The sequence below is a fragment of the Narcine bancroftii genome, chromosome 7 (genome assembly GCF_036971445.1).
Source record: "Narcine bancroftii isolate sNarBan1 chromosome 7, sNarBan1.hap1, whole genome shotgun sequence".
Lineage (NCBI taxonomy): Eukaryota > Metazoa > Chordata > Chondrichthyes > Torpediniformes > Narcinidae > Narcine > Narcine bancroftii.
Window position 1 is genome coordinate 153,591,890 of NC_091475.1, and position 16,879 is coordinate 153,608,768.

A 16,879-nucleotide genomic window follows, 5' to 3' on the forward strand; every position below is an offset into this window, starting at 1 on the left:
TGGGGAGATAAATTTGGGGCAGGTTTTTTAGTGTCGGTCACATACAAACACTTCAAAACAGATCTCATGTTAGACATGTTTGGGCCAAGAGCCTTTGCAAAAGCTTTGGAGAGTGCCCAAGAGACTTCAGTAATGGATTGTTGTTTACAAAAAGGCAACAGACGAAAGAACTTTTCAGAGCCACAGACTGTCTAGAGTGGAACTTGCTGTTCCAAGAGGATCATGTGGTTTTGCAATCAGAGAGAATAAAACAGGGTTTCTGTCTGAGAGAGAGACAGAGATCAGTTCTGCAGTTTTACAGTCACCAGCAGCAGCTGGGACTGGAACAGGACAAGCTGGCAAGCTTGTGGAAAACCCCATTGGGAAGACATAGAAACATGGAAGATAGGAGCAGGATTAGGTCATTCGACCCTTCGAGCCTGCTCCACCATTCAATGAGATCATCGCTGATCTTAAAATTCAGTACCATCCCCGCCTTCTCTCCATAACTTTTAATACCCTTATACTGAAGAAATATATCTAATTCCCTCTTAAATATATTTAATGAACCTGCCTCTACTGCCCTCTGTGGCAATGAATTCCACAGATTCACCACCCTCTGGGTAAAGAAATTCCTCCTCACCTTGGTCCTAAATGGTTTGCCTATTATCCTCAAACCATGGCCCCAGGTTCTGGATTTTCCCATCATTGGAAACATCCCATCTGCATCCATTCTGTCCAGTCCTGCCAGAATTTTATAGGTCTCTATGAGATCCCCTCTCAATCTTCTAAACTCCAGGGAGTACAATCCCAATTTGCGCAATCTTTCCTCATAAGTCATTCCTGCCATTCCAGGTATCAGCCTGGTGAATCGCCTCTGCACTCCCTCCATTGCAAGAACATCCTTCCTTAGATAAGGTGATGAAAACTGCACACAATACTCCAGGTGTGGTCTCACCAAGGCCCTGTACAGCTGCAGTAAGGTATCCTTGTTCCTATACTCAAACCCTCTTGATATGAAGGCCAACATACCATTTGCCTTTTTAACCGCCTGCTGTACCTGCATACTCACCTTCAGAGACTGGTATACAAGTACCCCTAGGTCTCTCTGCACTTCCCCATCTCTTAATCTATTGCCATTCAAATAGTAGTCTGCCCTCCAGTTTCTTAATCTATTGCCATTCAAATAGTAATCTGCGCTCTGGTTGTGAGTGCTTAGTTTAGCCTGGTCAAAGCCCTTGTGGTTCATGCAAGAGGAGAAGACTGGCTGTCTAATGTTTCTCTTGAAATAAGAGAAAAAAAAGGAACTCTGTGGTGACCTGAAAGAAAGAGGTTATCATTTGGAGAACCCTGAGGAGGAAAGTTTCTTTGGCAAGACACTGAAGTGGCTGATTAAAAAGGAATCAGTTGTGGATGTCTGGCGAACAACAAATCTCTCTCTGAAAACTGACAAGAACCTTCCTGAGTGGTAACCATTTAACTTTCAAGCACCAAAGCCTGGTGAATTTTATAAATGTTAAATTTTTTGCACAGTATTAGAATTGCCTACAACCAGTGAACTTGGAGATATGAGAAGTGAGATTGGACTGTGAACCAAAGAACTTTTCTGAACTTGCACATACATATGTGCTTAAGAATTAGAAAGGGGTTAAGTTGGGTTAGTTAAGTCAAAAGTGATAAGTTAAAGTGTGATTCTGTTTTCATGTTTAAAGATCATTAAAAGCAACTTTTGTTTAAGTAACCATTTGTCTTGGTGAATATCTATTGCTGCTGGGTTTTGGGGTCCTCTGTTCTCATAACAGGTGAAAGTACGGGAATTATTAGAACAAGTTACCAGTATATCATACCCACAAAATCCCAACCTATTTTTATTAGGGAATCTTGAAGGGACCAATCCTAAATTGGAACTTTTACCAACTCAGAGAAAGTTTATGAAAATAGTATTGACGGTGCCAAGAAAATTCATTGCAGTTACCAAGAAGTTGGACTCTTATCTAGGTGTAGATAGACTACATTTGGAAATACAAAAGTCCATCCCACTGAAAAAATTACATATAATTTGAGAAATAGGTATAACAAATATTTAAAAATATAGTGCCCATTTATACATAAGATCGGTGTTGTAGGTTAATTCTGTTTTTTTTTTCAATTGTTTTAAATACTTGATGATTAAGTCTTCGATGTTCCACAGCCTACCTTAGTACAATCCAATAGTCTTTTTCTTTTTTTTTCTTTTTGTGGCACGATCAATGACCACCTACAGACACAAAGCAAGTAGTCAAAAGCTTTATTAATCAGAAAACCTTGGCATGCTTCTACATGCTGCTGGCTCACATCCAAGGCAGGTATGAGGGAGGAGACTAGGGCTCTCAGCCTTAATTAGGTATCTTATGAGGAGGACCTACAGGTACAGAAGGTGGGCCAGTCTGCCTTGATTGATGGTACCTAACTCATTGAGTTGACTTAAGGCATGACACAACACACAGTATTGTTACTTCCTAGCACTAGTGTCCTAGTTTTGAAATTGTCCTTTGGTCTTACTTATGAGGAGTTGCACATTCTTCTCATAATTCTGGAAATTCTTGTGAGGTACTCTGGCTTCCCACTGCGTCAGTTGGTCAGTGAAATGGCCACTGTAACTTTCTCCTTTTCTTATTCTTTCTCTTTTCTTACTACTTTTCTTCTTCTTTCTTGGGGGTGGGGGGGGGGTCTCTTATTTTGTTCTTCTTTCTCTCTATTATTATTTTTTAATCATTTTTCCCTTTAGTTTGACATGGACATTGAATTTACATTTTTGTAGTATTAATGGATTTTTTCCTTTCTTTATAATAATTGAATCAAATGTTGTGTGACAGATTTTGTTTTGTTTTATATTGTATATAGATATGTTTTTGAAAGATAAATTGTGGCAGGTTTTTTAGTATAGGTCACATACAAACACTTCACAATAAATCTCATTTAAAATGCTGGAGCTCTGCTCAAGCCAGACAGGTCCAGCTCAAAATACCTTTGTAAAAACTTTGAAGAGTGCCCAAAGGACTTCACTGATGGACTGTTCTTTTGAAAAGCAACAGTTGAAAGAACTCGGAAGATTCGGTCTGGAGCCACAGGTTGTGTGAGTACAGGTTGCTGTTCTAAGAGGGTCATGTGCTTTTGCAAGCAGAGAGAGAGAGATAAACAGGCTTTTCTTTGGGAGAGAGAGTGTGTGTGTGTGTGTGTGTGTGTGTGTGTGTGTGTGTGTGTGTGTGTGTGTGTGTGTGTGTGTGTGTGTGTGTGTGTGTGTGTGTGTGTGTGTGTGTGTGTGTGTGTGTGTGTGTGTGTGTGTGTGTGAGAGAGAGAATTCAGTTCAGCAGAAACAGCTGGGACTGGAACAGGACAAGCTGACAAGCTTGTGGAAAAATCCCATTTTGAAGACAGGTTGTGAGTCCTTAGTTCAGCCTGGTCAAAGCCCTTGTAGCCCATACAGGAGGAGAGGACTGGCTGCCTGATGTTTCACTCGAAATAAGGGAAACAAAAAGGAACTCTGTGGTGACCTGAAAGAAAGAGATTATCATCTGGAAAACTCTGATGAGGCAAGTTTCTTCAGCAAGACACTGATGTGGCTGATTACAAATGAACGATCAATCTCTCTCTATCAAGCACCAAAGCCTGGTGAGCTTCAGAAATGTTAAATTCTGTGCACAGTATAAGAATTGCCTGCAACCAGTGAATGTGGAAAAGTGAGATTGGACTGTGAATTAAATAATTTTTCTGAACTTATATACACATTACATACACGTTTGCTTAGAATTATAAGGGGGTTAAGTTAAGTTAAGTAAGTTAATAGTAAAAAGATAAAGTTTGATCCTGTTTTCATGCTTAAAGATAATTAAAAGCAACTTTTGTTTAAGTAACCATTTGTCTTGGTGAATATCTATTGCTGCTGGGTTTTGGGGTCCTCTGGGCTCATAACAGTTGACTTCCTTTCTCACTTTCTTTAATATTGACACAGGGATCGATACTTGTTTTATTTTGTTCATATTCTGGATACTGATGTTTTATACTTTGATTATTCTTCATTTTGACTGCATGTCAATTGAAAATTCTCAAAAAATATATTAAAAAAATGACTTCTGTTCTATACAGAGAGAATCTGTCACCTTTCCTTTTGGCACAGTGGACTAGAAACTTTAGAAACCATGAAAAGAGCAAAAGGTTTAAATGTTAATGACCACTGTGAGTTCAGCTGTCACTGGCAATCCATTCCTGACTCTGCAATGTGTCTGCAGTTGAGAGCACAACAGGCACCCGATTTCTGATGTCATGCACTTACTGAAATGGAATCAATTCACAGAATCCTTATCACTAGGTGCATATAGGATTGCGGGTAAGGGGTCTTCTTCCCTTTTCCTTTGGCCTCTTCCAGCATTTTGCCTTGCTTTGCATGACCTCAAATATAATCTCTTATTCATGCCACACTCTGAGTGGAATAATAACAAAGGTACATATCTCAGGAAACAACTTGGTTTTCTTGTGACTCAATGTGAATGAACAATTCTTCCAACAAAAGTTCTGATAAATGATCATTCTTTTGATAGTACAGATGGAGTGGGTGGGATTGGGGAGAACTCTCTCCTGGGCCCTATGTCTGAGTGGGACATAGAACATTAGCTGCATTGTTGAGGGCCAATGTGCGCTTTATCTTCTTTCTGCATATTTGTTATTCTGCAAAGTGCTCCATTCACCATTATCTACTTTGAAACTCCAAGACATTTAGATGCAGAAAGCATTGGCTACTCACTTCCTTCACAGTCCCCAATGTCACTGCATCATAAATTTAACACCTCTTTCTGTGACTTCAAGAGGAAGATCCGACAGATTTTGCCTTGTAAGAAGAATTTCCTTTTTGGTAACCTTACTCCAAAAGTAGTTTATCTTTCTTCCTTTCAAATTAAAAATTCTTGTTAATTTAAAGAAGGGGAGAATGATTTGTTTGCAGAAATCTAAGTCCAAGGAGACAAAGGACAGTTTGCAAATCAACTTTGCCATTCTATTCTAATCTTGGCTATTGATTTCTTTGTGTATTAAAACTCATAATTATTCATTATGAAGAATCTAAAAGTTTTTGAATTCAAAGGATTAAAGACGTTTCATAATTTCATGCCATTGTAATATTTTCTTATGTATTTATTCAGAATTTAAAGAAACAAACCATTAGTTCTAAGAGAAATTGAACAAAACAAAGCTATTTCAGAAGTATTTGTGGAACTGCTTTGTTTTCATTTCTAATTGCAAGTCTATATTTTCACTCAAGCACACGACACAGGAATGGTATGTTTACCTGTTGGTCAACATACAAAGCTAGTCTTCCATTCACATCCACACAATTTAACATGCAATCATAATGACAGAATAACCTATTAATTAAGCTACTACAATCCATAGAATCTATAAATACAAACATTGATTCCTGTCAATTATATGGACAAAAATAAAATAAAACCCTTACATTTTCAAACTTAGTACTGAGTTACAGATTTTTTAAACTTGTATTTTGAATCTAGGTGTTGCTGGCAACACCATTTATTTATTGTACATAGAACATAGAACACTGCAACACAGAACAGGCTCTTCAGTCCTCGATGTTGTGCCAATCCATATACCTGTATTGCTTAAAAAAAGTACTAAACCCTCCCTACACTGCAACCCTCTATTTTTCTTCCATCCATGTGCCTGTCTAAGAGTCTCTTAAATGCCCCTAATGTTTCAGCCTCCATCACCATCCCAGGCCAGGTTTTCCAGGCACCCACAACTCTCTGTGTTTTTTTAAAAAAACTACCCTCCCTCCCTTCACTTTGTTCATGTCCTCTGGTCTTTGCTATTCCTGCCTGGGGAAAAAGGTGCTGGCTATTCACCCTATCTCTGCCTGTCATAATCTTGTAGACCTCCATTAAATCTCCTCTCATTCTTCTACACTCCAAAGAAAAAAGTCTCAAGCTTGCTAACCTTGTCTCATGACTTATTTTCCAATTCAGACAACATTTTGGTATATCTCCTCTGTACCCTCTCCATAGCTTCCACATCCTTCCTATAATGAGACAACCAGAACTGAACATAATACTCTAAGTGTGGTCTTACCAAGGATTTGTAGAGTTGCAACATGACCTCTCCACTCTTGAACTCAATCCCCTATTAATGAACTCCAACATCCCATAGACCTTCTTAACTGACCTATCAACCTGCATGACCACCCTGAGGAATTGCTCTTGAGAAGATGGCTGTGAACTATTTCTTTGAATTGTTGCTGTCTTTTTGATATAGGTACTCCTACAGTAAAACTAGGGACTAAATTCCAGGATTTGTACCCAGTGGTGGTGAAGAGCCAGTGTTAATTTTTTCTAAATCCAGCCTGACATTTAACTAAAGGGGAATTTGCAGATGAAGTTGTTGTGCTACTGCTACCCCTGTCCTTCTTGGCTGGCAAAATCACAGTCTTGGTAAGTGCATTTTTCAGTTTCTGTGCACAATAATGATGAAGGCATTAATTATTCAGGGTATAGGTGGCAATCAAGCAGACTGCATAGTCTTGGATGGTATTGAGCTTTGAGAGAAATTTTGGAGCTGCACTCATCCAAGTAAGTAAAGAGTATTCTCCACTTGTTAATAATTTGTCTATTGTAGATGGTAGAAAGGCTTTGGGACATCAGGGATGCTGAGGTCAGCTTCTAATATGCTGCAGAGCATCAGGTCAGAGGTCAATCCACTGGACAATAAAGGCAGCAGAGAGGATCACTGGGGTCTCCCTCCTCTCCCATTTACTGTGATTAATGTTTAAATAGGACTTGCATAATCAGCGAGCACCTCTAACACCCCACATTCAGTATCTTCCATCTACTCCCATTGGGAAAGAGATGCAGAAGTATTAGAATCAGATCCTCCAGGCTGAGGAACAGTCTCTTCCCATAGGCAGTAAGACTGTTGAATGACTGTTGAACTGCTAAAACAACTCTGTGATACTTTCCTATTTATTAATATTTATTTTAATATTATAATACACACACACATACATATATGTTGTCTGTATGTGTTATGTCTGTATGTACATTTGCACTGTGACCAGAGAACGATGTTTTTTAGGTTGCACTGGTACAATCGGATGATAATAAACATGAAGTTGTGAATTGAATTGAACATTGTGCTTGCTAATTATTGCATTCACACTTTTGACCTTGTGATGAAAAGAAGAATATTAATGAAGAAGCTGAAGATGGCTGAGCCTAGGACACAGCTCTGAGAAACTAACATCAGCAAGTTGGGATTATTATTTTCCCATAATCATAACCCTTTTATTAGAATCATAATTTCAACCATTTTCACTATACCCATTAACTTCAATTACTTAAAGCTCCTAGATGCCATACTTAAAGGGTAGTCACTTTAACCATCAGATTTGTTCCAGTTAGAAACAAATGGTCTAAGTAAAACCAAAACTGGGCATCAGGCAGTCGGTTAGAGGTAATTTAATACTGCCTGTGTTATGATCATATGGAACATCTATTACTTTCAATGCATAAGAAGAGGCTGATTGAACAGTAATTGGCCAGATTGGATTTGTCCTCTTTGTGAGCACCACATTTTCAAACTGTTCATAGATTCCAAAATTATGGCTATAGTGGAACAGCTTGAACAGAGGAGCTGCATGTTCTAGATGCCACAATATTCAGTACAAAAGCTAGGATGTTATCTAATCCCACAGCCTTTGCTACATTTGTTGCTTTGTCTTTCTTATACTGTAGTCTAAATCAATTTGATGGAATGCACAAATATGCTGGAGAAACTCAGCAGGTCACGTAACATTATTACGAGCTCCTGTTTTAGTAAAATGGTATTATCACTGTAAGGGATAGTATAGAAAGGAGGAACTAAATGGTCATAGTTTACATTTAACATTTCACACAAGCACCAACACAACACAAGTCAAAGCCTTGCAACAATTTGATACACTGGAATATCTGAAGAAAGGCTTGTCACAGTCTGTTCCAGATTCACATCTGTAAAGACATTGTGATTTTGCAGGGGAGGACCATTCTGACGGCTGAAGAGAAAATATTGAATCTGTTCTTGTGGCCAGCCATTTTGTGGAATTCAGAGCAAAGCATCTCTTTGACTGAGCTTTTTCAGTGGATTGACCTGTGCTTCATTTTGATTGTGTCTAACAGTGAAGGTCACTTGGAGAGATCAGTACCAGGGTCTTGGAAGCTTCGTGGAGGCTGGCAAGTTCAAGACTCCTTCAAAAGGACCAGGAGTGCTATGACTTCAGCTCGTGTGGATAGACATTTCTGTAAAGGCACCACAAGGAGAATTCCTGAGTCTGTAGCAGCCACAACTCCAGTCTCCCACCAGTTCATCATTAATTCTGGGCATCAAATTTCAAAGGCCTATGCTTCAACACTAAATTTAGAAGAGTGAACTTTGAAGTAACTTTCTAGATTTTGGCCTGGACTGTAATGGTTTTGGTATCTCTCTCTCTCTCACACACACACACACACACACACACACACACACACACACACACACACACACACACACACACACACACACACACACACACACACACACACACACACACACTAAAATTAAAATGGTTCATTGACTATTGCTGCTTGTTACGTGCAATTCATAGCAACATCCAAAGGGAATAAAGGGTAAAAAAAATAATTTCAGGCCAGGGTAATATTAGTTTCCCTTTACTTCCTTTGGATCCTGCATGACTTCTGAGTTTCTCCAGCATGTTTGTGTATTGCATTCGACCTCAGCATTTGCAGACTTTCTTGTATAATTCAATTTAGGTAGAGACTGATTTAGGTGTTGGCCAAGATTTCAAGAAAAAAGCCAAGATGGACTATCTAATCATCTCTTTTGTCTGGACATAACTGTGCTTTTAAACTTCTTCTTCCACATCACATACTGGGCCCTGTCATTTCTCCTCTAATTAGCCCCTTCTTCATCATTCAGTTCTTGAAGTAGAGGAATTGCAGATCTTTGATCAGAGTGATTTTGGGAATAGATTGCTATTCTGGATGTTTAGCATGCATATGCTACTTAACTGCAGTTTTCCAGTTGGGCACATTATCATTTTTAAGTCAGTTTGATGCTGCACCTGACATGCCTCCCTCCTCATTGATAATCTGCCTTCCGATTTCAGGTTATAATTGCAATTTCAGATTTATTGTCAGAGTACATACATGACATCACGTACCACCCTGAGATTTTTTTTACTGTGGGTGAGGCAGAATTATCACTTATTGGTAGTGCAAAATAAAACTGTACTCAATGCACATGTGAACCAATAAGAAATGTAAATAAACTGATTGTGCAATACAAAGAGAAAAAAATCAAAAATTACAAAAGTAAGTCCTTCAATGAGTCCCTGATTGAGTTTATTGTTGAGGAGTCTGATGGTGGAGGGGTAGCAGCTGTTCCTGAACCTGATGGTGTGTACCCTGTGGCATCTATACCTTTTTCCTGATTGTAGCAATGAGAACAGAGGGTGTGCTGGGTTGCATGGATCCTTGATGATTGCTGCTGCTCTCCAGTGACAGCATTCCCTGGAGATGTTCTTGATGACGGGGAGGGTTTGGTCCTGGGCTGTGATCACTGTCTATTTCGAGACTTTACACCCAGGGGTGTTGATGCCCCCATAGCAGACTGTGATGCAGCAGGTCAGCAGACTTTCCACCGCACATCTGTTGAAATTTACCAGTGATTCTGATGTCATAAAGAATCTCCACAAACTCCTAAGTTTTTCCTGAGGAAAATTTCTGTTTCACCATAATATTAATGGTGAAAAGGACATGCCAGGTCATGACGCTATCCATCATGATTAGTGAACACTTTTGCTGCTGCTTATGGTCCACAGCATCTCATGAATGCCCAATATGTACCTGCCAGATCTGGTCTGAGTCTGTCCCATTTATAATTAGAGCCTCCTGCTACATGCATCCATTCACATGAAGAACAGCTCAGTTTTTGGGATTATTTTTACTAAAGCAGAGAAAAGAAACATCAATTAAATTATTTTAATTATGAAAACTGAACAGGAAATAATAACTTCCCCTGTTTGGGGAAATGTGTGATGAAGGATTATAAATTTAAATGATTATTATGGGAAAAGGTGAACAGGTCGGAGAAATTTATTGGAACTCATCCAACGGGAATGGTCCAAAGGCCCTTTTAAATTTTAATGGATGCTTCCTGACCTTGAGGATAAACTTTGAAGTAGCAACAAATAGTACTCAGTTTAATAGGGTCCATCAGTCTATAAACTTGTCATTTATGTTCTTACACCTTCTCTTGATGTGTAGATATTAATCAAAAATCACCCCCTCCAAATCAGTTTCACAAGAGTCACTGAATATGAAGTGTTAGTTATTATAGCAATAGCACATGCGGGCTTGTCATTCAGCTACCTTGAATTTTGTATTCTGCAATGAAGATAGAGTTCTCAAAGAGGTTGTTCTTAAAAAGAGCGATCTGTCCTGAATAGTTAGGGTTCCATTATGACGATCAAACAAGCGAAGTAGCCATTCAGATTGAAATATCGTCATCAAAGTGGAAAGCATATATCATGTTTTTCTTTCTGAAAAGTAAACCAAATGTTTGCACATTCATCGATTATTATATAAGTGCAGTATAACTTTCAAATGCAACGAATATTATTGTAAAATGATTAAAGAGTATTTTAAATATTCTTCTGAGAAATATTACATTTTCTCAGTAGAACATTAGATTTTCAGGACCAGAGAGGTTGTTGAACTTTAAATATGATTTTTATTGTGGGTAATTGCAATCTGATTTAAAAATTAATATTTATGGTTAAATATGTTTTATAAAGTCACAGTCCACATCGCTAATTAATCTGTGTGGATCTTGAAGGCGAGAACAGCAAGTTGACCTCTCTATTAGAGAATGACTGGAATCGACGTTTTCCATGTTTATATGCGCAAGTGGTGCCACTCGAAAGGCTGTCAGTTGGACATGCAATAATGGCAGTTGCTGAGAATATCTCTGTCATCCGAGCCACAAATCCTTTGGGCAGGATGCAGAAACAGTGACCTGTCCATCGCTTCCCAACCGTCTTCAAATTGAATCAAATGTCCACGGCCGCCGGCACTCCTGTTATTGTTTCGCTTCTCACCTGGTGGCTGAATCATAACATTAAAACATTCCAAGTGCCTACCTTACCTCTTGTCAAGCTCCCCCACCCCCCCCCCCCCCACCACCATGAACCCACCCTTCTCTCCCTCTCTACCAATCGATTCCATTTCACACGGACAGCCCGAACAATGTCTTCCCAACTCAGCCGAGGCAATCCTCACGATACAACCTGCTCAAGGAAAGCAACAGCGGTCTGTCAACCACAGAGGAAGACCCACATTCCTGCATGTGATGGAATCCCGCGCAATGTATTTTCCCTTTCTATACCGAATAAACCTGGTTAATCGAATTCACGCGTATATAATGTTTAAAATAAAGCAGCATTAAAACATTTGCTCGAAATTGGATAATTTGAGTCGGGTCTTTGTTGCATTTATGGGTTGCCATGGTAAGGACTGGATCGTCCGGGAGCGAGCAGTCCTCACACAGTCTACTGGATCAGCCAGACACTTCCTGAAGGATCACTTTTCGGACATCGGTATGTTGTTCCTTTTGATGTAGTTGAATGTTATGTTCACAACTTGTTCGGTTTTTTGTTAAAGTGTTAAAGTAACTGGGTCGGCGGGATATTAATTTCAAAGGTACGGTGCATGAAATTCATTTTGAAAATAAAAGATCCACCCGGAATCCGCAATCGGCGAGACTCAACCCCACAACGTTGGGTGGCTGCAAGGCATCGCGCCCTCCTTTTGAAATACCCCAGTGGACTTTTGAAAAGAGCTAACAGCAGGTTGTTGAATGGACAAAATTATTTCAAGGTACAATCCACCGAACAAACCTCCGCCAGACCGGGACTCGCAGTCCTGGGAGATTTGTTTTATTTCACTCATTTTGTTATCTAACCACTTTGGAAGGGTAAAGATCAGAAAGAACCATTTCATTACCAAATGTTAGGTTCACTTGGTCATCCGAAAATGCAGCCGATCAATGAATGTTTATTATCTGTGTCGTAAGCACAGCCCTTCCAACGATTGAATATTGTTAAATTAGCCACATATTTATATTCCCAATCCAATGGAGAAATATGTCTAAATGAATCAGGATTGAGTATTAATGCAGTCTCCAAGGCGATAGATCTGCGGGAAGCCTGTACTCGGGCTGTTGGCGTTGTAGACACTCTCCATCGTTTGTCCAGAATTTGGAAAATGTTGGGTAACAACTCATTCTTGGGAATGACCGGGAAAACACAGCAGATTAGCTGGCATCGGTAGTTGGAGGAAACATGGTTCCACTGCAATAGAAAGATTTCCCCTTCTCCGCTGATGCTGTAGATCTTGCTTATCGTTTCCAGGATATTCTCTGTTCAGCACCCTACACTTTATTCTAACGGCAACTGTGACAGTACCATCCGAAGATGGTAGAAACCCCGCTTCGGTGCTCACCCTGTTTTTAAGGAACGTTCCTGCTATTATCGCACTCAACCCCCCACCGGTTTTGCGACTTGCTTCAGGGTTGTAACGAGTCCCCATCCACTGCGGGCTCTCTGTGAGTCAGGCTCCCTACCGCTGATTGCTCGCTGACCCCCGCCTATCTCTCTGGGTTTGTCTCCGGACCGCTTCTGCCGTGCGCTTGCCCAAATATCGTGTACGAGACCCATCGCCCTTCTCGTGCTGCAGTAATTTTTTCACAGTCCCTCGTTGATGACCGTATTCCTGCACTAAGGTTGAGCCTTTTCCTTGTTCGTACTGATGTGTGTGTGTGTGTGTGTGTGTGTGTGTGTTTTCTGCTCCAGCGCGAACGGTCACTTGCTTCCTAAATCAGTGCTAATCTTTCCTATAACTCAATCAGTGAACTGGCTTCGCAACCATCGCACAATGAAATGTCCATTTTTTAAGATCACCCATTGCCCTCCCCATTCACCCTGATTACAAGCTCTTAAGTCGTTCGCGTGGCTTCTCACCCAATTCCGAAACAGACGCACTTATTCGGAGCTTCAGCCATGCACGAAATTGATCAGGCGGTAAAGAATAGAATGCAACCATGTTCTCAAAGCCTCCGTGGGAATGGATAACATTCGTACATGTGCTAAGAATCCTTCACCTAAGGCCGTTCGAAACCAAAGCGCATGGAGGAGGATCTCGAAAACGTAGAATCTATTCATTGGGAGCACACAGAAGGCCAGGATAAATGGCAGAACGCGGCGCTTCCACACCAGTTACCAGCCTCCCTAATCAGGCAGTTGCCTCCTCGGTTTCGGTGGGTCCCACATTGGCCTCATCAGTCAACTGAGAAACCATGGAGTGGAATGGAAGCATGACATCCTCGATCCCCAGGGGCTTCCTATCTCCCCCCAGTCACATTCTGCCAAGACCATGAGGTCCAGGGAAATCACCTGAAAACCCGTCAACTTTCACATGCAGACCGAAGATGCACAATTCTCGCCCACCAGCCCCTCTCTCGGACATTCTGCTGCCCCCGATTCTTTATGCCGATGCTTCGGTATCTAATCCTCTGAGAAGATCAAAGCTCATTTTAATGCTCTGGCAAGTAGCAACCATACATCGATATCACCTCACCCCTAGACACTATAAGATTCAACCGGCTTTGCTATGAGATTTTCTGTTGTGCTACCGGCTAAATATTTGGTCCACACCAACATCTGTGCCCTTCTCTCTGCGGAAGCCATCACCCTCCACGTTCGTTCTACTACTCGACTTGATTACTGTTTATTTCCAAAGGTAAAAATAACTTTCTTCCAGTATGTTTCTATTAACTCAGCTCATTCGATCCATTTGTGCCGCAATTAATTTATAATCCCCGTATGTTTTTAAGGGTTGGAGGAAACTGGACCATCCAGAGGAAACTCACACAAACATGGGGAGAACTTTCAAAATCCTTACAGAGAGCGCTCGATCCGAACCCGCGTCCCTGGCCCTGTAATAGCGTTGCGCTAACCGTGTTTGAACTACGAAACTCTGGTATCTGTATTTTTGCATCAACCATGTCCCATTCACCCATCAGTCCAGAGATGGGAAACCACTTCTTACAACGTTATGTGGCTTGAAGTTGAATAGCCCTCTTGTGGAGCCGTTTTAAAGACGTTTCTCCCTTTTCATCCTTGCTCCACCAATGTTAGCCATGATTTTAACTGCGTTAAATTATAAAAGTTCCCTCCTTTCTTCTCTGTGTTGCCTTTTATAGACATAAACCTACTTCTGTGACATAATTTTAAAAGATTAGACACGATACCTCCTTACGCGGCATCCTTTGAGAACTTTTCTGTAAAACAACCTGAAGTGTTTTGCTATGTCAAATGCTCTATGTAAATGCAACTTTTTTTTTCGCTGTCACGTACGCAATTGCACCGATTTCTGACTGTGTATTTTTACATGCGTATATTTTATGTAAACTTGTGTCCCTGAATGCGTGTTGTGCATTTTGTGGTATCAGTACTACGTTAGGGGACGAGCAAGAGCTGTTCTTATTTTACTACACAGCGAATTACAGCAGTAATGACTAGTAATGATACGGAAAACTTGAAACTGGATTTTAATTAAGCATTTGTAGTCTGATAATATTTTTTGCTCTTACTTCCTTACTATTGAATAAAAGGCACCTTGGATCATTTAATGGTCAAATAAGACAAGTTTCTTGTACACCTGCAAACTAGTATTTATTTACCAATGCAATAATCCAGCAAGAGAATTTGCTGGTAGTTAATTATTCATTCGGAAGGGAAAGAAATGCATGCCCTAATTGTTAACAATGCTAAATATAAATTAATTAAATCTTACTTTAAAAAAAATGTAACTAGAAATGGTCTAAGGTCAAATCCACGCGTTTACAAAATATCTACAAGTGTCATTTTTCACAAATACTCTTCACTGATTCACGAACACAAAGGGCTGACGATACGACCCCACAGCCAGGTATTAAGTTCTAATATGGGGCCTATTCAATCAATCCTATATATAAAAAAACACAACATGGAATATATCTGAAAGATCAATATTTGCTTTGGCAAATAGAAATATATTGAGGTACGTCGTTCTATTAACCAGAGGCAAACTTCGGATTCCAGATTGGCAAGCACCTTTGGTTGATTAGCTTTCAGGGAGATTAGTTTTAATCTAACCTCAAAGATTAGTTTTAGCGAGAGGTAATCAAATACAGAGTTAAACCAAATTTTCAATATTATAACGCAATGTCTGGGAACACTTCTCCTGCTTTTATTCAGTGAAGATCCGAACGAAAGTTTAAAAAAATCGGACGCTTTCCCGTTTTTATGAATGTTTATTTCGCTCATCGCAAAAAAGGCAGGTGCAAACTGCAATGACATATGTTAAAGCATTAAAACAGCCCGTCAATAATCACGGGTCATTCGTGTCCATTCCATGGGTTCTATCCATGCTCATTTCTTGTGTTCCGACGTCTATGCACTGGGAATCTATGGAGGGCGAAAAGTGTTACTCAGAACCTTAGCGAGACTTCGGTGTCATGATTTGTTATATCAGTTTACTGTATCAATTTTGCAGAAATAAAAGAAGGAACACCAGAGGAGAAGATTGTGCCCTGTGTTTCAGCTGTACCTTTCTTACGCTTTTAATTCGTAAATAAATGTCCCGTAGATATTACACGTGGAGATATATATTTAGCAAACAGGGACAATAACTTCAGATTAACTATTGAATGATCTGTCTTTACGTTAAACGATTACCTGACAAACGCTTGGATTGAGAGGATTGATTAACACAGCACGATGGAGATGGCTCACCAGCTTTGTTTAAGGAAACGAACCCGATTGCAATGCTAAATCAGAAAGGAAATTTCAATGCAACCTGCTGTTACCATAAACAAGCTATCAATTTGTTGCTTTCGAATCGTTTGAAGTTCCTTGTCTGGTTCCTCCATAGATCTGTAGCCACTTAGTTTTGGAACTTGTTGAGCACTGGATGGCTTGTGGACCTGCTGCTGTCTGGCACTTTTGATCATTATATTGCTGGATTGGAAATTTGAGGCCAAAGGATTTTGGAGGTCTATCACAATTATACTTTGGAACTTGATTGAGATTGTTGGCCTACTTAGAACAAACATCTTCCTTTTGGGGGTGTCCAGTTTAGTGTGACCTCTAGTTGCAATGAAAAATTCCATGGCACCTCCAAATTCCCCCACCCCCCATCCAATCTTCACGTTCGCGCTGTCTCCAGGAGGATGCAATATGACTTGCTACCGATAGATGCCGACATCGGCTTAATTTTGGCGGGACCAGCAAACCCTCCAGGAGTATATTTAATTACCAATCAAAATTCATAAAAAATAAATGCGAGTTTCTTCCTTATTCAAATTGCATCTTTTCATCGATAGTGAAAGGGAAATCTAATTAAAAGCAAAGTTATTTTCCATGCAAGTCTAATGCCATTTCCACCTAATCCCAGGATTTGAATCCCGTTTTTTCAATGCTTCGGTTCCATTCAGACGGGTTAACCGGGTGGTTGACGCATCCACCAATTTCACGAACCTGATTTCTCAACTGGATGGTGCATGAAGCGGAAAAGAAGCACATGTTAACCCCTCCCCTCCCCCCTCCTCTTGATGTCATTGAGTGCAAATACCACTGCAACGTGGGAAAGGTGAATCCAGGGATGGACACAAGCGGTCGCGCTGTATCGCGGTGATTTGTTCCGGCATGAATTTGCAATGGTCCGGGAGGCATTCAGCGCCGTGCCACCTCTCTATCTCGATTCTGAATGTCAACTGCTTCAAA